Raw genomic sequence first — 22,572 nt, 5'->3', positions numbered from 1 at the left:
AAGTCGATGCTTAACCAACTGAGCCACCCAGGCGCCCCGCTTACTACTCATTTGGAAAAGACTCAGATAGTGGCTCAAGCCTCCTGAAGGAGCCCAGAATCTATATGTTGTGACTTTTCAATTAATGCTAAATGGGAAAGTGAAAAAGTGAATGAATGAAGAGGACTGGATTGTGAGCCAAAGCCCTTGACCATAACAATCTCAACATATTGGCCCTTCATAAGTTTTCTATTCTTGATTGTGTAGATATTCTAACTTTTCTCAGATTAGTATACTCTTGAGGTTTATTGTGTTATTTTGTTTTTGTTTTTGACAAATTCTTACTGTTCTCAGGGAGGCACCTAGGCTGTGCAGCATCTAAGCTGAAGTTAAGGTATTCAGTACATTTTGATCCAAATAGGTACCTTCAAATGTGAATAGGGGTTTAACTGTGGCTTTAGTTTGGATGCTCAAACAAAAAGTCAAAAATAAAGTCTGGAATCTAACATCATCTCTCTCATTACCCAGGTCTGTGACTTTAAGTAAATGACTCAACAATCTGCGCTGTATTTGAAAACAGTTGGTGATATTTTGTCAAATATTTTTTCTGCATCTATTGCCATGTCTACATCTATTGCCAGGATCATATGGTTCTTATTCAACATGCATTCTTGATAAAAATCCTCAACAAATACAGATAGATGGGATATGTATTAATATCATAAAGCCCATATATGAAAGACCCACACTAATATTATCTTCATTGGGGAAAAACTGAGACCCTTTCCCCTTTAGTCAGGAACAAGACAAGGATGCACACTCTCACCATTACTATTTAATATAGTACTGGAAGTCTTAATCTCAATAATCAGACAACAAAATGAAATAAAAGGCACACAAATTGGCAAAGAAGAAGTCAAACTTTCATATTGGCAGATGACATGATATTCTATGTCATGAAAACCCAGGAGGCACCACCAAAAAGTTGCTAGAACTAAGACATGAATTCAGCAAAGTCACAGGATATGAATTCAATATACATAACTCTGCACAGGCTTTGTTTTTGTTTTTGTTTTGATTGACAAATTCTTGTTGTTTTCAGGAACAAATATAAGAATACATTTCTGTTTTTCCCTCTTTTTTCATGCAATAATTAACTCAACTTAATATCAGTGCTTTAAGTTACATAAAGAGGCTGAAATTTTACAATTAAGCCAATAATACTATAAAATATAATAACTGTTGAGATAAAGTTTGTTAGAATAATCATTCAGTTTGATTAAACACAAATTTGTATTGTTCATGATCTTTTCTTTTTGAATACATAATCTATTTATTTAAATTCAAGTTAGTTAACACAGTGTGGTTTCAGAAATAGAGCCCAGTGATTCATCACTTACCCACAACACCCAGTGCTCATCGCAGCTAATGCCCTCCTTAATGCCAATCACCCATTTAGCCCCTTCCCTCACCCACCTCGCCTGAAGAAACCCTGTTTGTTCTCTGTATTTATGAGCCTCCTATGATTTGCCTCCCTCTCTCTTTTTATTTAATTTTTCCTCCCTTTCCTCTACATCCATCTGTTTTGTTTCCTAAATTCCACATATGAGTGAAATTATGACATTTGTCTTTCTCTGACTGGCTTATTTCACTTAGCATAATATGCTCTAGTTCAATTCACATTGTTGCAAATGGCAAAATTTCATTCTTTCTGATGGCCAAGTAGCATTTCATTACACACACACACACACACACACGCACACGCACACCACATCTTCTTTATCCATTCATCAGTCAATAGACATTTGGGCTCTTTCCATAATTTGGCTATTGTTGCAAATGCTGCTATAAATTTGTGGATGCATGTCTCCCTTCTAATCAGTACTCCTGTATCCTTTGGATAAATACCTAGTAATGCAATGGCTGGGCATATGGTAGTTTTAATTTTTTGAGAAACACCTACACTGTTTTCCACAGTGGCTGCACCAGTTTGCATTCTCACCAACTGTGCAAAAGTGTTCCCCTTTTTCCACATCCTCATCAACATCTGTTGTTTCCAGAGTTTTTAATTTTAGCCATTCTCACATTCAAGTATGAGGCAGTATCTCATTGTAGTTTTGATCTGTATTTCTCTGGTGATGAGAAATGTTGAACATGTTTTCATGTGTCTGTTTGCCACCTAGATGTCTTCTTAAGAAAAGTGTCTATTCATGTCTTTTTCCCATTTCTTCACTGGATTGTTTTTGGGGTGTTGAGTTTGATATGTTCTTTAAGCTGTAATCAGCAAGACAACATGGTACTGGCACAAAAATAGACACACAGAGCAAGCAATAGAACAGAATAAAGAACCCAGAAATGGATCCACAACTATATGGTCTTTGAAAAATCAGGAAAGAGTGTCCAATGAAAAAAAATACAGTCTCTTAACCAAATACAGTACTAGAAAAACTGGACAGTGACATGCAGCAGATTGAAAGTGGACTACTTTCTTACACCATACACAAAAGTAAATTCAACATGGATGAAACACCTAAATGTGATACCTGAAACCATAAAAATTCTACAGGAGAACACAGGCAGCAACTTCTTTAACCTTGGCCACAGCAACTTCTTACTAGACATGTCTCCAGAAGCAAGGGAAACAAAAAAGGGAACATGAACTACTGGGACCTCATCAAGTTAAAAGCTTCTGCACACCAAAGGAAGCAATCAGCTGCACTAAAGAGCAACTGACTGAATGGGAGAAGATATTTCCAAATCACATATCTGATAAAGGGTTAGTATCAAAAATCTATAAAGAACTTTTCAAACTCAACACCCAAAAACAAAGAATCCAATGAAGAAATGGGAGAGGACACGAACAGACACTTTTGCAAAGAAGACATCCAGATGGCTACCACACACATAAAAAGATGCTCAATATCACTCATCATTCGGGAAATACAAATCAAAGCCATGGTGAGATACTACCTCACACCCATCAGAACACAAGAAACAAGTGTTGACAAGGATATTGAGAAAGGGGAATTTTCTTTCACTACTGGTGAGAATGCAAACCGGTACAGCCACTGTGGAAAACAGTATGGAGATTCCTCATAAAACTAAAAATAGACCCACTCTATGATCCAGCAATTGCACTATTAGGTATTTACACAATAGATCAAAAAATACAGATATGAAGTGGTCCATGCACCCCAATGTTTATGACAACACTAGAAACAACAACCAAATTATGGAAAGAGCCCAAATGTCTATCAAATGATGAATGGAGAAAGAAGAGGTGGTATATATAATACAATGGAATATTACTCAGGCATCAAAAAAATGGAATCTTGTCATGTACAACAACATGGATGGAGCTGGAGTATATTATGTTAAGGGAAGCAGTCAATCAGAAAAAGACAAATTTCATATGATTTCACTTATAAGGAATTTATGAAACAAAACAGATGAACATATATGAAGGGAGAGAGAGAAGAAAGGGAAACAGACCATAAGAGTTTTAACAATAGCGAACAAACTGAGGGTTGATGATGGAAGGTGGTAGGAGATGGTCTAACTAGGTAGTGAGAATGTCACTTGTGATGAGCACTGGGCCTTGTATGTAAAGGATAAGTCACTGAATTCTGCTTCTGTAGCCAATATTACACTATTTATTAACTACCTAAAATATAAATTTAAAAAAGGAAAAAGTGGGTGTAAAATTTCCACATTTCAGCGTGTAATGAGAGTCATCATGATAGCATTACCTTGGCCCTCAATTATCTTTCAATAATAGGTCTCTGTCACTATAATTATACAAGACAAAAGGTTTCCCAAAACAGACTACTAAAGTTTACCTCCTTCTTTCTTGATGATGACTCCCAAAAAGTGATTTCAACTCTCCCTTGTTATATTGACTAAGGAATGCTGCAGTAAGAGACAGAAGCTCAGCTGAGCTGGGAGCTGAACTTTTCACATTACCTTTTCCAATGATGTCCTATTTCAGAGAACCAATAAGTCATCCCATACCTTCTGAACTGGACAGAAATAAGGAAAGGGTCTGTTTTACCACTAACCCAGCTGGTGAGAAGACTGAAGGAAGAATGCCTTCAGACAAAAGCACTGAGAACAGCGGTAAGGGGTTTCCTTTCTCACCAACACCAATTCTCTGGTGGTTGAAGTCACTATTCAGAAAGTTACATCATGAAAGGGAGTTTTGTGTCCAAGGGGAGGTCTTATGGGGAACAAAAGTGTTAAAGCAAAGGGAGATGGTAGTGAGGGCTGCTGAATGACAGCACCCACCCCAAATGCCCATAGTGATTGCTCCTATTACAGTACCTTCTGGAGGAGCTTCAAAAGGCCACTCAGATGGAGACTGACTGATTCTTGAAAGCTAACATAATAAAGACCCAAAATTTCTCACAATCATCGATCAGCTGAGTTCACAGGTCTTGGTGTACAGAGATACCTCACAGGTCTTCCCTTCAGACCCTAATACCTCTGTACCTTCTTAACAACCCCCTCTTTCACACTTTGCACTGCCAGAGGAATCTTTTGGGCCTTTCATAAATCCCAGCCAGACACATGAACACTTGTTCACCTTGGACGAGGCTGATAAAATCAAAGCACTAAAACTTGTTCCCCTATCTCCACCTTCTTCTGACTTCTTTCTTCCCACAGGGAAAGATCCATTTGCCTCACTCGTGTGGAAATGAGGGAACTTTAGACAAAACCCCACAGATTTAAGTATTTGCTAACTCTTGTCTTATAACAAATGTCTTCCCAAAGGGGCCAATACTCAGACTTACCAGATTTGTCTTTTGCTGCCTTAATAGAAGGCCACGGAACTGGAAGGAAAAGTCCCATGGATCGTGAAAAGGTCATGACTTCTAGAGGAGGCAAAGGTTGTGTAAGTCCTAGTGCTGGCCACATCTGGTTGATAAGATGAAAAAGGATTTCCTTCGTGTCCGTGCTTTTTATAAGGATAGATGAGATCTGGTGGCAAGACGACAAGCAGCCTGGATCCTGTGTGTGTAAATTCTGCCCTGGGCATGCATATCAAAATCTAAGGAAGAAAAAATTTAAATGCAATGTGGCCATTCATGAGGGTCAAGAGTTCCTTCTCTTTGAATATTTCACATATCTCTTATGGATGAGGTAGCACAACCCATCACTTTCTTTCTCCTTTACTGACACCCTTGTGTCCTACAGAAGACTTTTTATGATCAGTGGTGGAGCAAGGAGTTATCAAAGGATTGTGTGCTTTCCTCTATGTCTGTGCCAACCACTCTCTGGGGAGACCTGTCAGAGTAGTGGAGGATCTGAAGGATAGCTCCCTCCCCCATGTATACCTCTTACACCCTACAGCATCTACCTTATACCAGTGATGGGGGAAAAAAGTAGAAAAAGTCTCAATTACAGTGACAGCAAGAATAACAGTCCTTGAATCTGAGGCAGATATTGTTCATGTTTGCCAGATCCTGTTATAGACTGATGTAGAAATTTGAGTGGAAGGAAAAAACAGTATTCTTCTAATTTGTCTAGTTAAATTCATCTTTGCTTTGCAGTCTCCTTCATAATACACCTTCAGTCTCTCTTATCTCACGTCCCTCATTGTATGCTGTTTACTTGTCTTTTGGCCCATCTAGTATTGATGAAGCCTTGGAAATGTAAACCTTGACTTTGTTCCCTTCACCCTGTTCTCCTGCATTATTTGGAAATATGACATCATATAACATTTCCCAAATCCTCTTTCAACTACCTCTTCCCTGCTGTAGTGCCTGAGTACATAATAAATTATTCATCTAGACATGTTCCCATTATCATGGGTTTTCATTAGTTTTGTGATGACTGGGGAAAGTCTTTCATGAAAATCTAATGGACAATAGTTATCTTGATTGTTACCAAGTGATTATTATCCAAGTAAATCAAGCTAATGATAACTACCTAATAATACATGAAGATTAATGAAAAGTATGGGGTGCATTTCTGTCACAATTTAAGCAAAATAGTGCCGGAAGTGAAGAGGGAGTCAATGGTCAAATCCTTTCCACATAGCAGTGGAATACCAATGTGGAGTAATAATTTTTCTCCAGTGGAGTGACATTCTCTCCACTTTAGTGAAGATTTGGCCTTGGTGGTGGGTGGAAGATGACCCAAACTCCACAGACAGAACACAAGACCTGAGACCCATTTGTAATGCAGTTAGGCATTTTGACACATCTCTGTGACAGCTGCTTTGATTTAAGCTTTCTAAAGACTTATGCAAGAGAATTTTGGCAACATCAGACATTGTACTGATGAACCTATAATGTAGAAGTAGATTTTCAGAAACTAGAAGTGGGTACATGGGAGACATCCACTTATTGATCAATAGCATTCAGTACATTTCATGACCTTGACTGCTATTCTGTCATCTTTCACAAGTAACCATAAATTCAGTGATTTAATGACACTCTTGATCTCTTCCACAAACATACCCAGGTTGTTGGCAATCTCTTTGACTGACTTCTCATCCAGACCAAAATGGCTTTGATATAGGTTCAAGCACACTTCTCCTGCTGGAGCAAGTCAAAGTTGCTGAAGCAGGACATGAACGGGATGAAGTTGAAAGCAGATGATTTCAGGGAATCTAGGGAGATCTTTTCTTTTAATAAAGCTCTCTTTATCTCAGTGGAAACATAGACAAACTAGGCAACAAGAGGACAAAGATGTAGTGCTTATGAACAGAAAGCTCCAGCAGTATCTCCTCCAGTCTTGGGAAATCAAGAAGATGCATGGCTCTGACACTCTGATGCTGCTGAAATTAGCCAGGCAGTTGTCTCATATCTGCTGAAGCACTGTCCCTTTTGAAGGACCTCGGTTTGATTTAGTCTTCATATATAAATTATTGTCCACCTTGGTTCTAACAAAGTAGAAACTCTTGCCTGTATCCTTGATTTTTTGAGGCCAGCTAAGAATCCTTGAAGTTAAGCCATGAGGAAGAAATGATGATGAAGAAGTAATGGTTAGCAAATATCACTATTTCTAGATTTTATGTGGAGGGATTGGATGTTTCACCTCAAGGCAAGTGCCAGAAGGTCACATTGGGATGTTTTGGGTATTGATTGTGTGTTTTCTTCATGATAGTCTCCACAACTTCAACACTAGCAGATCCTTCCTTTTCATGAGTAAGTATTTTCATTGACTAGATGAAACTGGACTTCCAAGTTCCAGATTCTCCAATTATAGCCACATGTAGGTAAGCATTCTCTGCTTTTAAAAGGGATTTCTGAATTATGTCAGCTGCATCTTTTACCTTGTCCTCTTGAACAGCTGCTTGAATTCTAGCACGGCTTTCTGAAGAGAAGAACCCCTTGCATTACTGATTAATGTGGTGATATAGTTAAAGGAAAACTTATAGAGAGGGGCAAGGATGAATGCAGAAAAGGAAGTGAGATGATGGAATCAGAAATTGAAATGAAGGTCCAGAAAGATATAGGTAGGACTCAACTAAAGAATTCAGACAGCTTCTGAAATCTGGAGAAGACAAAGAAATGTCTGTCTGGATCCTCTGGAAGGATTTAGCCCTAATGACACCTTTGATTTTAGCTCCTTATGATTCATTATGCACAACGCTCTTCTAGATATATACATGAAAAAATCTGGGTTGTTGTCTTTAAGCTAGTAATGTATTAATAGGATATTCAGCAATGAGAAACTGATGCAGACAGTCTACATTTGCTTGACACCTCAATACAAAGCCCAAAGCTTTCCCATTTTGTAGGAAGAATCAGTCAGGAAGAACATTGGTAAGCACAGAAGAATTGCAGAAATACTTCACTTTCCTTACACTGCAGCAAATAGGGGCAGGACTTGTCTTGTGGGGGAGGCAGGAGCCAGAGAAAAGCCTGCCAGGATATATGTTCTATAAGGATAGCCAAGCACATAGTCTTTATGGTAATAATTTCTCCATGGCAGCTTAATGTCCATCTACTTTGTCTCGTGGAAGAATTTGAGTAGGAGTTAGTTCATGTGACAGGAAGTGGCAGAGGAATTAAATAAGAGTTCTGATTTTCCTACTTTAGATTTGCAGTTTTAAACATAGGGTAAAATCATGGCAATTCGTGGAAATCATTAGCATATTATTGATTGGGCCTTTTATAATTCACTATGAGTGAGGGAACTGTGATTTTAAAAATTCTGGTACCCATAAGGCTGTCTCAGGGACTACTAGTGATCATACCAGTAGGAGCATGCTCATTGCTCACCCCTACACTACATGTCTCACAAGGACAGTTGTCAAAAGAGGGAAAATCATGACCTTCAAACACGTATAATAAGAATATGTGTTAAGCATTTTATTTAACTCATTGCTAATCAAGGAAGGAAGCAGATGATATTACTAGTTTAATGGAGAATCTCAAAGAAGAGATATTTATAGCTCAAAGATATGGAAATGCATTTTAAAATAGAGTAAGAGTGCCATATTCTAAGGAGATGATGGGAATCCATTTGCATCTCCACAGACAGATTTTATCTATTTAACTGGTATAGACTGAATGTGTCCTCCACAAAATTCATAGATGAAGTGCAAGCTCAAAGTGGTGATACTAATAGATTTTTGGACAGTGCCATATTGCAGAATGGATTGGTGCCACTTAAGAGACCCTATGGAGCTAGCTTACTCCTTCTACCATGTGAGGTGACAGGAAGAATGTTCACCTTTGAAGTGGGCTCTCATCGAACACTGAATCTACTAGTGTTTTGACCTGGGTCTTCCTAATATTTGGAAATAAGAAATATGAGTAATAAATATGTGCTCATAAGCCATCCAGTCTGTGGTATTTTGTTATAGCCTGAATAGAAGAAATATATACACAACAAGAGATTTATTTTCCATTGCTATCAGTTACAAAACTCATAGAGTTTTGTAATTGTTGTAAGGTATTGAAAGGAAAGTTGCATTAAAACACAGCATAGTTTCCCACAGGAGATGTGCAGTAAATATTATCCTTACCCCAAATTTTTTTACAATGATCTAATTAGAAGAAGAAGAAGAAGAAAAGGAGTCAGGTTCAGACAAAGGCTCTCTATTCTCCAAAGAGTGGCATGAGCAGCTGGATGAAATCTTTGCTCTCTACCATCCAGCCCTACCCCTCAACTCTCCAGGTACAAAGCCAATATTCCTTCATTGCAGGTGCATTTTGCTCATTCAGCAGCTGTGTAGAGAAAAATGGTTTCAGATGTCAGAGACCATGAATATTTCCTCTGACACAGCAGAAAATTCTGTGTATAGTGAAGTGCTCTCTGAAGCCCCTGGCACAGGAACACTCCACAGATCTGTCCTCCCTGAGAAATGCAGCCACTGAGGGCTCCTAAGGTCACTGCAGTAAGCAAGGGGCTGGAGAGCTCCTGTCCTGCCTGGGCAAAGACAACAGGAAGGATGCCAGCCTCTGACTTGAGCCACCCCCTCAAGAAAATTTGGCTGATAGTTGAAGGCCCACATTTACAGGACATGAAAGTGAAACCATCATTTCTCCACAGAACAAGCAGTTCCAGGAAAAAAAACAAGAGTGTTGTGACTTCACGTGACTCAGGGAGTAGGAGAATAGCAGAGAGACACTAGGAGCCATGACAGTCAGGTCTCCAATGACCTCTGTGAGGTCAAGACTCCCATGGGAGCATTGAGGACAGGGAGGAAGTCTGCAAGTGAGTTTCCAAAACTTCCAGTGAATGAGAAATGCATTTCCCATCAGAAAGGAGAGGGACTATAACATTTCTCTGTGTATCTGTTTCTTTCATTTTTAGAAGCCCTGTTGCTGGCTGCCACATTGTCACCTTGTGCATGCATGACCTTGCATGTCATAAGGTCACATCTCACGAACAACAAAAACTAATAGGAGGGGCTCTGGGGAAATTTGGCAAGACAGCCAGGAGAAGAATGCAGAGAGGGAGAAAGGAGCCTGGATTCTACGATTCATATGAACAATCAAGAGCAAAATACCAAAGTTTCTTTAGAAGAAGAACATGGGATGACTTGCTGTATCAGGTAAGACTTATTTCATGCTCCAGTATATAAGATAGTTGGATGCTGGCACAGGGATAGACTATCTGACCCACAGAAAGGAACACAAGCCCTGTATAGGATTCAGGCATGTGTGGAATTCTGTTGCATGGGAAAAGTGTAGGAGATGTCAGTGGGGGTATGAAGAACTACTTAGTAAGTGAAGCTGACAAACCATTTCTCCATATGGACAGGGGTTACTGTCCATCACTTAGAATAATCAACTCCAGATGGATTAAAGACCAAAATTTCAAATGAACACTAGAATAAAATATAGCTGTTCCTAGAAAAATATTTCTTAAACAAGATGATACCTGTATAAAGGTACCCAGATGACAGCTGCATAAAAGAGACTGACCAAATTGACACCTTTGACTGTATTAAAAAGAAAAGCTTCTCTTCATGAAAATATATGTGAAAATAAAGTTTAAAAATTTCCACAGATCTCGAGAAGCTACTTGCACAAATGTAGTCAACTAAGGATCAATGGGAAGAAAAATATTTTAAAAATTCCAGAAGTCACTAAGAAAAATGAAACAATCCAGTATGGAAGTGGGCAAAAGACATGAACAGAACTTTTTCAGAAAAAGAAACATGTTTGTGCAAAAAAAACCCCAAAACAAAACAGATAAAGTACCACAGATTAACTAGTAATGAGGCAAATGCACATCTGTGCACTATGAAATGAAATGTAAATTAATTCAATTGGAAAATTTTAAAAGTTAGATAAAATCAGGTATTGGCAAGATTGATATAATCTCTGAAACCGGCTACTGGGAATGTAATTCAGTACAATCACTTTGAAGAAACAATATCACTGAATCTTATAAATTGTACACCATGTGCCTCAGAACTCAGGTTTCTACTCCCAAGGATACAGAAGAGTCACTCTGAAAAATTGTGCAGGAGACATGTGGACATGTGTTCCTAGCAGCAGTCTTAACTGTGAAAAAAGAGAGGATAGCCATTGACAGAGAACAGATTGAGCTACACAGAACTGAAAGGAATGAACCATAGTTATACAGAAAGGAATTAATCTTTTAGCATAGTGTTGAAAATAAATACCAAGAACCAGTAAAATACCCCTTAAATAAAGCTTAAGAAATAGGCATGCCTGAGAAGATATGAACAGACACTTCTCCAAAGAGGACATCCAGATGGCCAACAGACACATGAAACGATGCTCAGCATCCCTCCTCATCAGGGAAATACAAATCAAAACCACACTGAGATACCACCTCATGCCAGTCAGAGTGGCTAAAATGAGCAAATCAGAGAACTCTAGATGCTGGCGAGGATGTGGGGAAACGGGCACCCTCCTACACTGTTGGTGGGAATGTAAACTGGTACAGCCCCTCTGGAAAACAGTGTGGAGGTTCCTCAGGAAACTAACAGTAGAACTCCCCTATGACCCAGCAATAGCACTGCTAGGAATTTACCCAAGGGATACATAAATGCTGAGGCATAGGAGCACATGTACCCCAATGTTCATAGCAGCACTCTCCACAATAGCTAAAACATGGAAAGAGCCTAAGTGTCCATCAACAGATGAATGGATCAAGAAGATGTGGTTTATCTATACCATGGAATACTCCATGGCAATGAGAAACAATGAAATCTGGCCATGTGTAGCTACATGGATGGACCTTGAGGGTGTTATGCTGAGCGAAATAAGTCAGGCAGAGAAGGACAAATATCATATGTTTGCACGTATAGGAGGATTAGGAGGAACTTGACGGAGGAACAAGGGGGAGAAGAAGGGCGGAAATGGTGGGGGAAAGGGAGAGAGGCAAACCATGAGAGACTCTTGAATGCTGACAAAAACTGAGGACTGATGGATGTGGAGGGGAGGAGGGATGGGCATGGAGGAGGGCACTTGTGGGGATGAGCAGAGTGTTATGTGGAAACTAATTTGACAATAAACTATTGGTAAAAAAAAAAAAAAAAGAAAGAAAGAAAGAAAGAAAGAAAGAAAAAAAAAAAAGAAATAGGCATGCCTGGTTGGCTCAGCTAGTTAAGCGTCTGATTCTAGATTTCAGCTCAGGTCATGAGTTGTGAGATCAAGCCCCTCTTTGGGACCCTCACTGGGTCCCTCATTGGGCTCTATGCTGGGCAATGGAGCTGGCTTAGGATCCTCTCTCTTTCTCCCTATGCCCTTTTCTCATGCTCTCTCTCTCTCTCTCTCTCAAAAAAGAAAAAGAAAGTCATATATTCTTAAGGTATGTATATGTAAGTGATAATACAATAAAAGAAAGGAATCATAAATGTGTACTTTATGAAATTGTTACCTGAGGCCTATGGACAGAACTGGAGTGAATAGGAGCAAAGAAGGAAAGATAAATTGTTAAGAATGTTCTATTTCTTGGGATGATTGTTCAGTGTGTAGGTGATCATTGTATTACACAAGAAAGTAAAAGATTTTTAGAAAGTAAAAGATTTTTAAAAAGAGAAATATTTCAATCATTTTCAGAGTGTTGCTATATATATTCATTTGTGTGTAGTCAGTCATGAGTCTCCCTCCTGCCATTGCCATATTTTGAGGACATCAGAGAAATATTCTCTATCTGACATAGAGAGACAATCAGTGGTATGATGGTAGAAAGACTGAGAATCATTCAGGGAGGAAGCAAGGGGACAAGATAGACTGAATTTCCAGGTAAAAACAACTGCAGGAAAAAGATGCAAGCTCACACATGAGCTTGACAACTAGCTGTGGCTGCAGATGAACACACACAAATAGCCAATTACAGCCCTCAGTAGTAAGGTAAAAAATACCTCCAAGACCCAGGTACCCTGGCAGAAATGGGGATCTTTGGGGGCGCCTGGGTGGCTCAGTCGGTTAAGCGTCCGACTTCAGCTCAGGTCATAATCTCACGGTTTGTGGGTTCGAGCCCCGCGTCGGACTCTGTGCTGACAGCTAGCTCAGAGCCTGGAGCCTGTCTTCAGATTCTGTGTCTCCCTCTCTCTCTGACCCTCTCCTGCTCATGTTGTCTCTATCTCTCTCTCAAAAGTAAATAAAACATTAAAAAAAGAAAAAAGAAAAAAGAAATGGGGATCTTTGTTGTGGTTAATAAAAAGCAGGTAAGTGAGAAGGCCACAACCCAACTTGCCTAATAACCCTGTTAGCACAAAGACATGAAAGGTATTGCCTGTCACCAAAGCAGGAGAGGTTGAGGACTGGATTATCCATTTTAGTGAGTATTTGAAACAGGGACCCTCTCAGACATTCTTCAGAGACTGAACTCAGAATGCAATCTCCATGTCTGCTCCAAGCCCATCCAGCCCTCCAGTGTGGAAGCAATGTGTCTCTCATCATATTCCCAGGTTAGTTCTGGCCTGTTCAGCACCATGTACATTGAGCATGTGAGGTTGGTTATACTTTCCTGGAATAAATCAGGATATTGATTTCCCCTTAGCCTTTCCCTATGATGATCAGATGAATAACACACCTGGGACTTTGACCCACATTGGGTTTTGTGCTGACAAAAGTCCTTGTCGCTTCAGGCTCCACATATGGTACAAGGTGGGTCCCACTTCTCTGTGAGTCTCTCTGATTTGTGCTCAGGATAATTAGACAAGGTGTGACCTGCATATCACCCTGCATGAGAAATCCACTAACAAGTGTCTTCGCTCTGTGTCTTAGGTGGTGAAATGTGTTTTATGAATATGATTTTTGAAAAAGTTAACTGACTAGAACAAATGAGAGTGGAACAAACACCAATTGTGTGTTGAAACACTGTTTCCAATGAGTGTGGGGGATGTGTGTGTGTGTGTGTGTGTGTGTGTGTGTGTCCAGTGTGTACTGAGTTTTTGTGTGAAAGTAAGAAATGCATCTCTTACTGCTGGTCTCATTGAGAAGACTTTGGAAGACGTGCTCACAGTTCTGTTTCTGTGTCTAAGCACCCCTGCTCTCTCTAGCTGAACCTGCTCCCTGGGCTCCCTCCATAAGGGCCTACCTTGCTTTCTGAAAGGAACCTTCATCTACACTTGAGAGCGGAATACCAGAGGAATAACATGAGAGGGGTCTGCAAAGAAAGGAAAATGGAGGGCCACTTGTAACCCAGGTTGATCTTTAATGGTTTCTCTCAGCCTCTGAGTTAGTGCTCTAGCCTCAGTGTCCTGGAGGCTCACCTACACAAACACTTGCACATTGGCCACTCCTGAAGGACCCTGAAACTTCTCATAAACTTGCTTAGCCCCAAACTGGCCTGGTGGGGAAACATGCATGCAGTAATGCACTGGAAGGCACTGGGGCTAGGGCTTGGTCAGGTGCTGTGTGAATGTCTAAAGAGCACCAGGATGCAAGGTATGAACCAGAAGAGCAGGAAGTGGGGGGCAGGAAGTGGGGACTGTGAGGTCTTGACACCCTCTTTAACAAGACCCAACACAGATGCTCAGGTGAGCATACAGGTGCAAAGTCCATGGATAAGCCATACATGGTCACAGAAATGGTGTGAAAAAGTGTAGGGTTGTGCTGACATCCCACACCCACCTCAGGGTCCTCATATTCTGTCCTAACCATTACTTGCTATCCTCAGGCATGTGGAGGAACTCACTTTAGCATTTCAGGTAATAGGTTTTAGAATGAAAAGTTAATGTATTTGTCAGCAGTAAGTTAAGGATATACAAAAAGTATATTGTGCTTCATTCATCTAACAAAAATGTGCCAAGCTTATCTGCTGGCAACTAGGGTCACTGGGCAAGGAATCTAGTGGAATTATTTGGTTAAAAGTGCCAAGAAATGAATTTATACTTTTATACCAAGCATTTCATGAGATGCAGCAATAATTCCTGGCACCTGAACCCCTTCTTTTATGTCAGCCTCAGCCTATTGATAGTGATGCTAGTGTCTGGAAATGACTGGGGCACTCACTTGGTCCCCTAATACTGTGGCTAGCTAATATAGATATTTCCCCAGTCAGAGCCAAGACTGTGGCTGGACTGCCCCCTTGTGATTCTTATTATGATTGCAAGACATACTGCAGCAAAAATCATCAGGGAACATTGAAAACTAAAGTGTATTACTCACAGGTGCTGGAGGGGCAATGTAATGCATGAAGCCACACAATGAGGTTGAGAGGAAAAAAATGTTGAATTAGGGTACTGTTTCTCTTGGGGTTAAAGGTGGGATGTGTAGGGTTTTGGGGTTTCACTCTTTATTGGTGAATTTAAAATGTAAGAGTGATAGGGTCACCTGGTGGCCATTCACTTAAGTGTCCATCTGAATTGGGCTCAAGTGATGATCTCACATTCATGAATTCAAGTCCCATATCAGGATTGCTGTTGTCAGTGTGGAGTCTTCTTCAGATCCTCTGTCCCTTCTTTCTCTCTGTTCCTGCCCCACTCATACTCTGTCTCTCAAAAATAAATAAAACAATAAACTCATAACGGATGAAAGACCTAAATGTGAGACAGGAAAACATCAATACCCTACAGGAAAGCAAGAAACAACGTCTTTGACCTCAGCCGCAGCAATTTCTTACATGACACATCTCCAAAGGCAAAGGAATTAAAAGCAAACAATGAACTATTGGGACTTCATCAAGCTAAAAGTCTTCTGCACTGCAAAGGAAACAATCAATAAAACTAAAAGGCAACTGACAGAATGGGAAAAGATATTCGCAAATGACATATTAGATAAAGGGTTAGTATCCAAAATCTATAAAGAACTTACCAAATTCCACACCTGAAAAACAAATAGTCCAGTGAAGAAATGGGCAGAAGACATGAATAGATACTTTTCCAAAGAAAACATCCAGATGACACATGAAAAGACGATCAACATCACTCATCATCAGGGAAACACAAATCAGAAACCACAGTGAGATGCTACCTCACACCAGTCAGAGTGGCTCAGAAAACTACAGATGCTGGCAAGGATGTGGAGAAATGGGAACCCACTTGCACTGTTGGTGGGAATGTAAACTGGTACAGCCACTCTGGAAGGCAATGTGGCAGTTCCTCAAAAAATTAAACATGAAACTATCCTAAGACCCACAATAGCACTACTAGGAATTTATCCGAGGGATATAAGAGTACTGATGCATAAGTGCACATATACCCCAATGTTTATATCAGCATTTTCAACAATAGCCAAATTATGGAAAGAGCCTAACTATCCATCAACTTATGAATGGATAAAGAAGATGTAGTTTGAGAGGGCCAACGTGGCAAAGAAGTAGGGAGTTCCGTACTTCCTGCATCTCTCAAACAAAGAAGGGCTAAAGCCAAAGGACTCTGAACCCAAAGAGTCTGGGAGGAAGACATACTCATAGGTGCATGATTGTAAACTGGGGGAGATAAAAGCAGGCCAGAGCACGGAGGCACAGAGGGGAGGGATCCCCTTCTGTAGAGAGACAAAGGGAAGAGAAAGAGTGGCTGGGGAAACATAGGACTGTGTCTGGAAAGGAGAACTACCTCGGACTGGGATGGAGAGGGATCCTATTATCCCATCTCTAACTGCAGGGCTTTCACTTCCAACTGCAGGGCTTTCTTTGGACTGGGGCTGGCTGCCCTGCTCCTGCACCTAGGTGAAAAGGGAGTCACCTCCGGGTTCAGCAGTACCTGACAGACAAATTCGGGAGCAGGAGGAACCAGTCCCCTGCCCTGAAATGCTGTGGCTCATGGGATTACATTTGAGGCAGCATCATTAATACGCATGGAATGGGAGCTTAAACACAGCTAAACGTGGGGCATAGGAGATGGCGGAGTGAGATAGCCAGCCTAGTCTGGACCTGCATCACAGTGAGGACAGATCCAAAGGAATGACTTGGGATACCTGGTCCATGAAGAAGGGCCTGAGGGGTTGCCATTTTTCTACCCACAATCACCGAGGCAGGGCCTCAGGAATAAACCACAGTGGCCACAGTGGAGGTAGAACCCACTTACACCATGCCATGTCCCTCCATGCTAGATATCACTTATCTACTGGAGCTTATCTACTGGAGCTGGATAGATGCTTTGAACCAGACAGCCTCCTCCTCCAGACCAGCATTGTGCATTATTTAGATTAATTCTAGGTCAATTCTTGTTATTCAGATATATTATCCCTTTTCTCTTTCTTATCTCTCCACTCCTCTAGGCTGGTTACTCTGGTTACTGGTTTGCTTTAACAGACATATTTAATTCATCCTCTTGATGCATGTTCTACACATCCTTCGTTACTTTACTCTCTCTCTCTCTCTCTGAAATAATCAAGCCATATAGTTTCTTTGGACAACATAATTTTAGTTTCTTTCTCCTAGCCACCTTCCTTATTCTCCTTTCCCTGTTTAAACCTTTTAGTCTCTGCGTGATCAGTGAGTGTTCACTTTCTCTTTGTCCCCATCCCTGTTATTTCTCTCTTTGTATATGCTCTTCCATCAACACTGCCTCCCTCCATCCTGCTCTTCATTTGTAGCTGGTGTTTCTGGTTGTATGCTTTTAGATAGTCTTTTTTGTTTTGTTTTGTTTTTTGTCTTTGTTTTTCTCTGTTTGCTTGTTTGGTTTTTTTTTTTGTTTTTGCATTGCGTGTTTTGGTTTCTTCTTTGTTTGTCTGTCTGTTTTTCTTTCCAGGGCTACTTCAAGGAACAAGGACACACGGTGGGGACTCCAAAACATCACTACAAGTAGGAAAATAAAATAACCAACGTCACAAAAACAGAAAGCAAGTAACACTCTCCAAAAAACACCTGCTGAACACCCAGGCCCTAGACAATGTATTAGCCACCATTACTATAGCAGTACTCTCAGGTGCAGAGCACATGACAGGCTTTTAAGCTTACAAGAGACAAAAAGCTGCCAAAATGATGAAAGAGAAGAATTCTCCTCAAATGAAATTCCAGGGAGAAGTGACAGCTAAAGAACTGATCAAAACAGATATAAGCAACATAACTGAATAAGAATTTAGAATAATAGTCATAATATTAATCTCTGAGTTGAAAAGGCACAGAAGAAAGCAGAGACTCCATTACTGCAAAGATCAAGGTATTAAAAATAGTCATGAGAAATTTTAAAATGCTAGAAATGATGTGCAAAATAAAATGGAGGTGGCCACAGCACGGACTGAAAAGGCAGAGTGGAGAATACGTGAAATAGAAGATAAAATTTTGGGAAAAGGAAGCTAAGAAAAAGAGAGAGAAATTGATCCAGGAGCACAAAAAGAGAATTCAAGAACTGAGGGATGCAATCAAACAGAACAATACTCCTATCATAGGAATTCCAGAAAGAGAGAGAGAAAGGGGCCAAAGGGGTACTTGAACAAATCGTAGCTGAGAATTTCCCCAACCTGGGGAAGGAAATAGAGATTGAAATCCAAGAGGCACAGAGAACTCTCCTCAGATGTAACTTGAACCAATCTTCTGCACTACATATCTTAGTGAAACTGGGAAAATACAAGGATAAAGAGAGAATTCTGAAAGCAGCTAGGGATTAACATTCCTTAACATACAAAAGTAGACCCAGAAGGGTAGTAGCATACTATCTACTGAAACTTGGCAGACCAGACAGGAATGGAGGGCAATCTTCAATGTGACAAACAGGAAAAATTGCAGCCAAGAATCCCTTATCCAGCAAGCCTGTCTTTCAGAATAGAAGGAGAGAGAAAGGTTTTTCCAAACAAACAAAAACTGAAGGAATTCATCATCACTAAAACAGCTCTACAAGAGATCCAAAGGGGGACTCTATTAAGGAAATGTTGCAAGGACCACAAAGGACTAGAGACATCACTACAAGAATGAAACTTACAGAGAACACAGTGACTCTAAACCCATACTTTACAATAATAACACCGAATGTAAATGGACTTAATGCTCCAATCAAAAGACATAGGGTAGCAGAATAGACAAAAAGAACCAAAATCAATCTATTTGCTGTCTACAAGAAACTTGTTTTAGACCTTGGGACATCTTCAGATTGAAAAAAGGGGATAGAGAACTTTCTATCATGCTACTGGAAGTCAAAAGAAAGCTGGAGTAGCCATACTTATATCAGACAAACCGGACTTTAAAGTAAAGGCAGTAACAAGAGATAAAGAAGGGCATTCTATCATAATTACAGGGTCTATCCATCAGGAAGAACTAACGATTATAAATGTCTATGCACCAAATTTGGAATTCACCCAAATATATAAGACAATTAATCACAAACATAAGCAATCTTTTTAAAAATTTTTTTACATTTATTTTTTTTGAGAGACATAGAGAGACAGAGCATAAGTGGGGAAGGGGCAGAGAGAGGGAGACACAGAATCTGAAGCAGACTCCAGGCTCTGAGCTGTCAGCACTGAGCCCAACATGGGGCTCGAATCCACAACCATGAGATCAAGACCTGAGCTAAAGGTGGCCATTCAACCAACTGAGCCACCAAGGCACCCCCAAACAGAAGCAATCTTATTGATAAGAATGTACTAATTTCAGGGAACTTTAATACTCCACTTAAAGCAATGGATAGATCAACTAGACAGAAATTCACTAAAGCAACAATGGCCCTGATTGACACATTGGACCAGATGGGCTTGACAGATATATTTAGAACATTGCATCTTAAGGCAGTGGAATTCATTTTCTTATCAAGTGCACATGAAACATTCTTTAAGATAGATCACATAGTGGGTCATAAAGCAGACCTCAATAAATATAAAAGAATTGAGACCATACCATGCACACTTAAAGATCACAATGCTATGAAACTGGAAATAACCACAGAAAAAACTCTGGAAAACCTCCAAATGCATGGAGGTTAAAGAAAACCCTACTAAAGAATGAATGGGGGGGGGGGTGAGGAGCACTTGGGTGGCTCTGTCGGTTAAGCGTCCGACTTCAGCTCAGGTCATAATCTCACAGTTCATGGGATAGAGCCCTGCATCAGGCTTTGTGCTTACAGCTAGCTCAGAGCCTGGAGCCCACTTCAGATTCTGTGTCTCCCTCTCTCTCTGACCCTCCCTTGCTCACACTGTCTCTCTCTCTCTCTCAGAAATAAATAAAACATTCTTTAAAAAGGGAAAAAAAGAATTAATGGGTTAACCAACCAATTAAAAAAGAAATTAAGAAATATATAGAACCAAAAAAAATGAAAATACAGCAATCCAAATCCATTGGGATGCAGCAAAGGCAGTCGTAGGAGGAAAATACATTGCAATCCAGGACTCTCTCAAGAAACAAGAAAAATCCCAAATACAAAATCTAATATCACACCTAAAGGAACTAGAATCAGACCAGCAGACACCCCTAAACCAAGCAGAAGAAGAGAAATAATAAAGACCAGGGCAGATATAAACAATATAAAATCCAAAAAAGAGTTGAACATATCAATGAAACCAAGAGTTGGCTTTTTGGAACAAATAAAGAAAATTGACAAACCTCTAGCCAGGCTTCTCAAAAAAATAAATGAGAAAGAGAGAGGACCTGAATAGATAAAATCACTAATGAAAATGGATTTATTACAACCAATCCCTCAGAAATACAAGCAATTATCAGGGAATGCTATGAAAAATTATATGACAAAAATCTGGACAACCTAGAAGAAATGGACAAATTCCTAAATACCCACACACTACCAAAGCTCAAAGGGGAAGAAATAGAAAATCTGAACAAACCCATAACTAGTGAAGAGTTGAATCAGTTATCACAAATCTGCCAACAAATAAGAGTCGTGGACCAGATGGCTTCCCTGGGGAATTCTACCAGACATTTAAATCGGAGTTAATACCCATTCTTCTCAAGCTATTCCAAAAAATAGAAATGGAAGAAAAACTTCCAGACTCATTCTATGAAGCCAGAGTTACTTTGATTCCCAAACCAGACACAGACCCAGCAAAAAAAAAAGAACTATAAGTCAGTATCCCTGATTAATAAGGATGCAAAAATTCTCAATAAGATACTAGCATATCGAATTCAACAACATTTAAGAAGAATTATTCACTATGATCAAGTAGGATTCATTCCTGGGTTGCGGGCTGGTTCAATATTCGCAAATCAATCAATGTGATACATCACATTAACAAAAGAAAGATAAAAACCATATGATCCTGTCAATAGATGCAGAAAAAACATTTGACGAAATACAGCATCCCTTCTTAATAAACATCCTCGAGGAAGTCGGGATAGAAGGAATTTACTTAACCATCATAAAAACTATTTATCAAAAGCCCACAGTTAATATAATCCTCAATGGGGAAGAACTGAGGGTTTTCCCCCTGAGATCAGAAACACAGCAAGGATGTCTACTCTCACCACTGTTGTTTAACATACATCAGCAATAAGGCAACAAAATGAAATAAAAGGCATCTATATAGGCAAGGAAGAAGTAAAACTTTCACTTTTAGCAGACTAATGACCAAAGGTTAACTGCATCCAGAGGGAGGGAGGCTCCACAGACACAGTTCATGTAGGTTTGGCAGTTAGGATGCCTAACAGGGTGGAGAAGGGCAGAGAATGGATCTGGAGAGGAAAGAGATGATCAGTGGGCTTGAAGTCTTCTCTCCTCTCTTCTTCATTTTTTTCTTTCTCCTTAGGGAGGAGTTCCTACCACATTATGGTATTGTGATAGCCCAACAGCCAAAAGCACTCTGTGTCTACCAAGCAGGAGGAGAACACACTGGATAATCCCAGTCAATTCTTCTTCCTAATCCTGCCTTATAAAATGCTTCCAATCTCACTGCATGGTAATTCTACAAGTGAAACCTACATTCATGGAAGATCTTAATACTTATAATCACAACAGCAACAATGATAAACACTCATGTATAATCATGTACGGAGACACAGGCATTCTTTCAATATGTACTTAGTGTTGAAAGATATCAAACTTTTTATGAAAAAAAAAGTCGAGAGGAAAGAAAATAAACTTTTCAATATTAATTACAATATAATATTCTTGATTCCAAAGACAAATACAATGAAGACAGGTAGGCCTTAAGGGCTGAAAGATGTGGACAGCTGGCACAAGCTCACCACTCCCCTGCAGACTTCCCCATGGGTGGTCCTTCTTACCCATCTGGGTGGTGACTGACCTGCTTCTTCTTGAGTCCTGACTGAGTCAAACACAGGATGATCTGTTGCTCAAGGTCCCTCATGCCCATAACTTGCTTTGTCACTGACCATTGACACCACAGCTACAGAGCATTTCTCAATGGTGCCTGAAGTGTTCTTATCCTCAATACTGTACATATTCCTGAATGAGGGTTTTGCTCACTCTGTAATCAAAACATCTTTCTTGATGATGTTCTGGATGTGGTTAGGTGTGGTTCTAATTCCCTGGGATTGATGGTAAGTATTAAGATTCTTCTGTTTCCCTGTGCACCCAATCCTCCGAACTCCACCTTATTCTTCAAGTTATTCCACTAATAAGCAATGTGATGTAGCTGGCCCTGTCCCCTCATACCTCATTATCTACATTCTTCACCTCTAATAAGGAATACCATATGGGCTAGAGGGTTTATATAAAGCAGGTTTCATGAACTTTGAAAAGGCCTTGAGAGAAGGGAAGTTTCTGTAGGTGGTCTCAGTGGTCAGAGGGACCCTGGAGAAAGCATCCAAGGCCCAAGTAAACCTTGTATTCCCTGAAAGCTCCAGCAATAACATGTATTC

The 22,572-nt window shown here is 40.0% G+C and overlaps 1 pseudogene; it reads right to left on the bottom strand.

Annotated features, from left to right (window-relative positions):
* Nucleotides 1-5,992: 5,992 nt before the first annotated feature.
* LOC120226114 lies at nt 5,993-22,058 on the bottom strand (annotated as a pseudogene).
* Nucleotides 22,059-22,572: the final 514 nt, after the last annotated feature.

The sequence above is a fragment of the Hyaena hyaena genome, unplaced genomic scaffold (assembly GCF_003009895.1).
Source record: "Hyaena hyaena isolate Hyena2069 unplaced genomic scaffold, ASM300989v1 scaffold_1593, whole genome shotgun sequence".
Lineage (NCBI taxonomy): Eukaryota > Metazoa > Chordata > Mammalia > Carnivora > Hyaenidae > Hyaena > Hyaena hyaena.
This window is presented reverse-complemented; position numbering and strand designations above follow the sequence as displayed.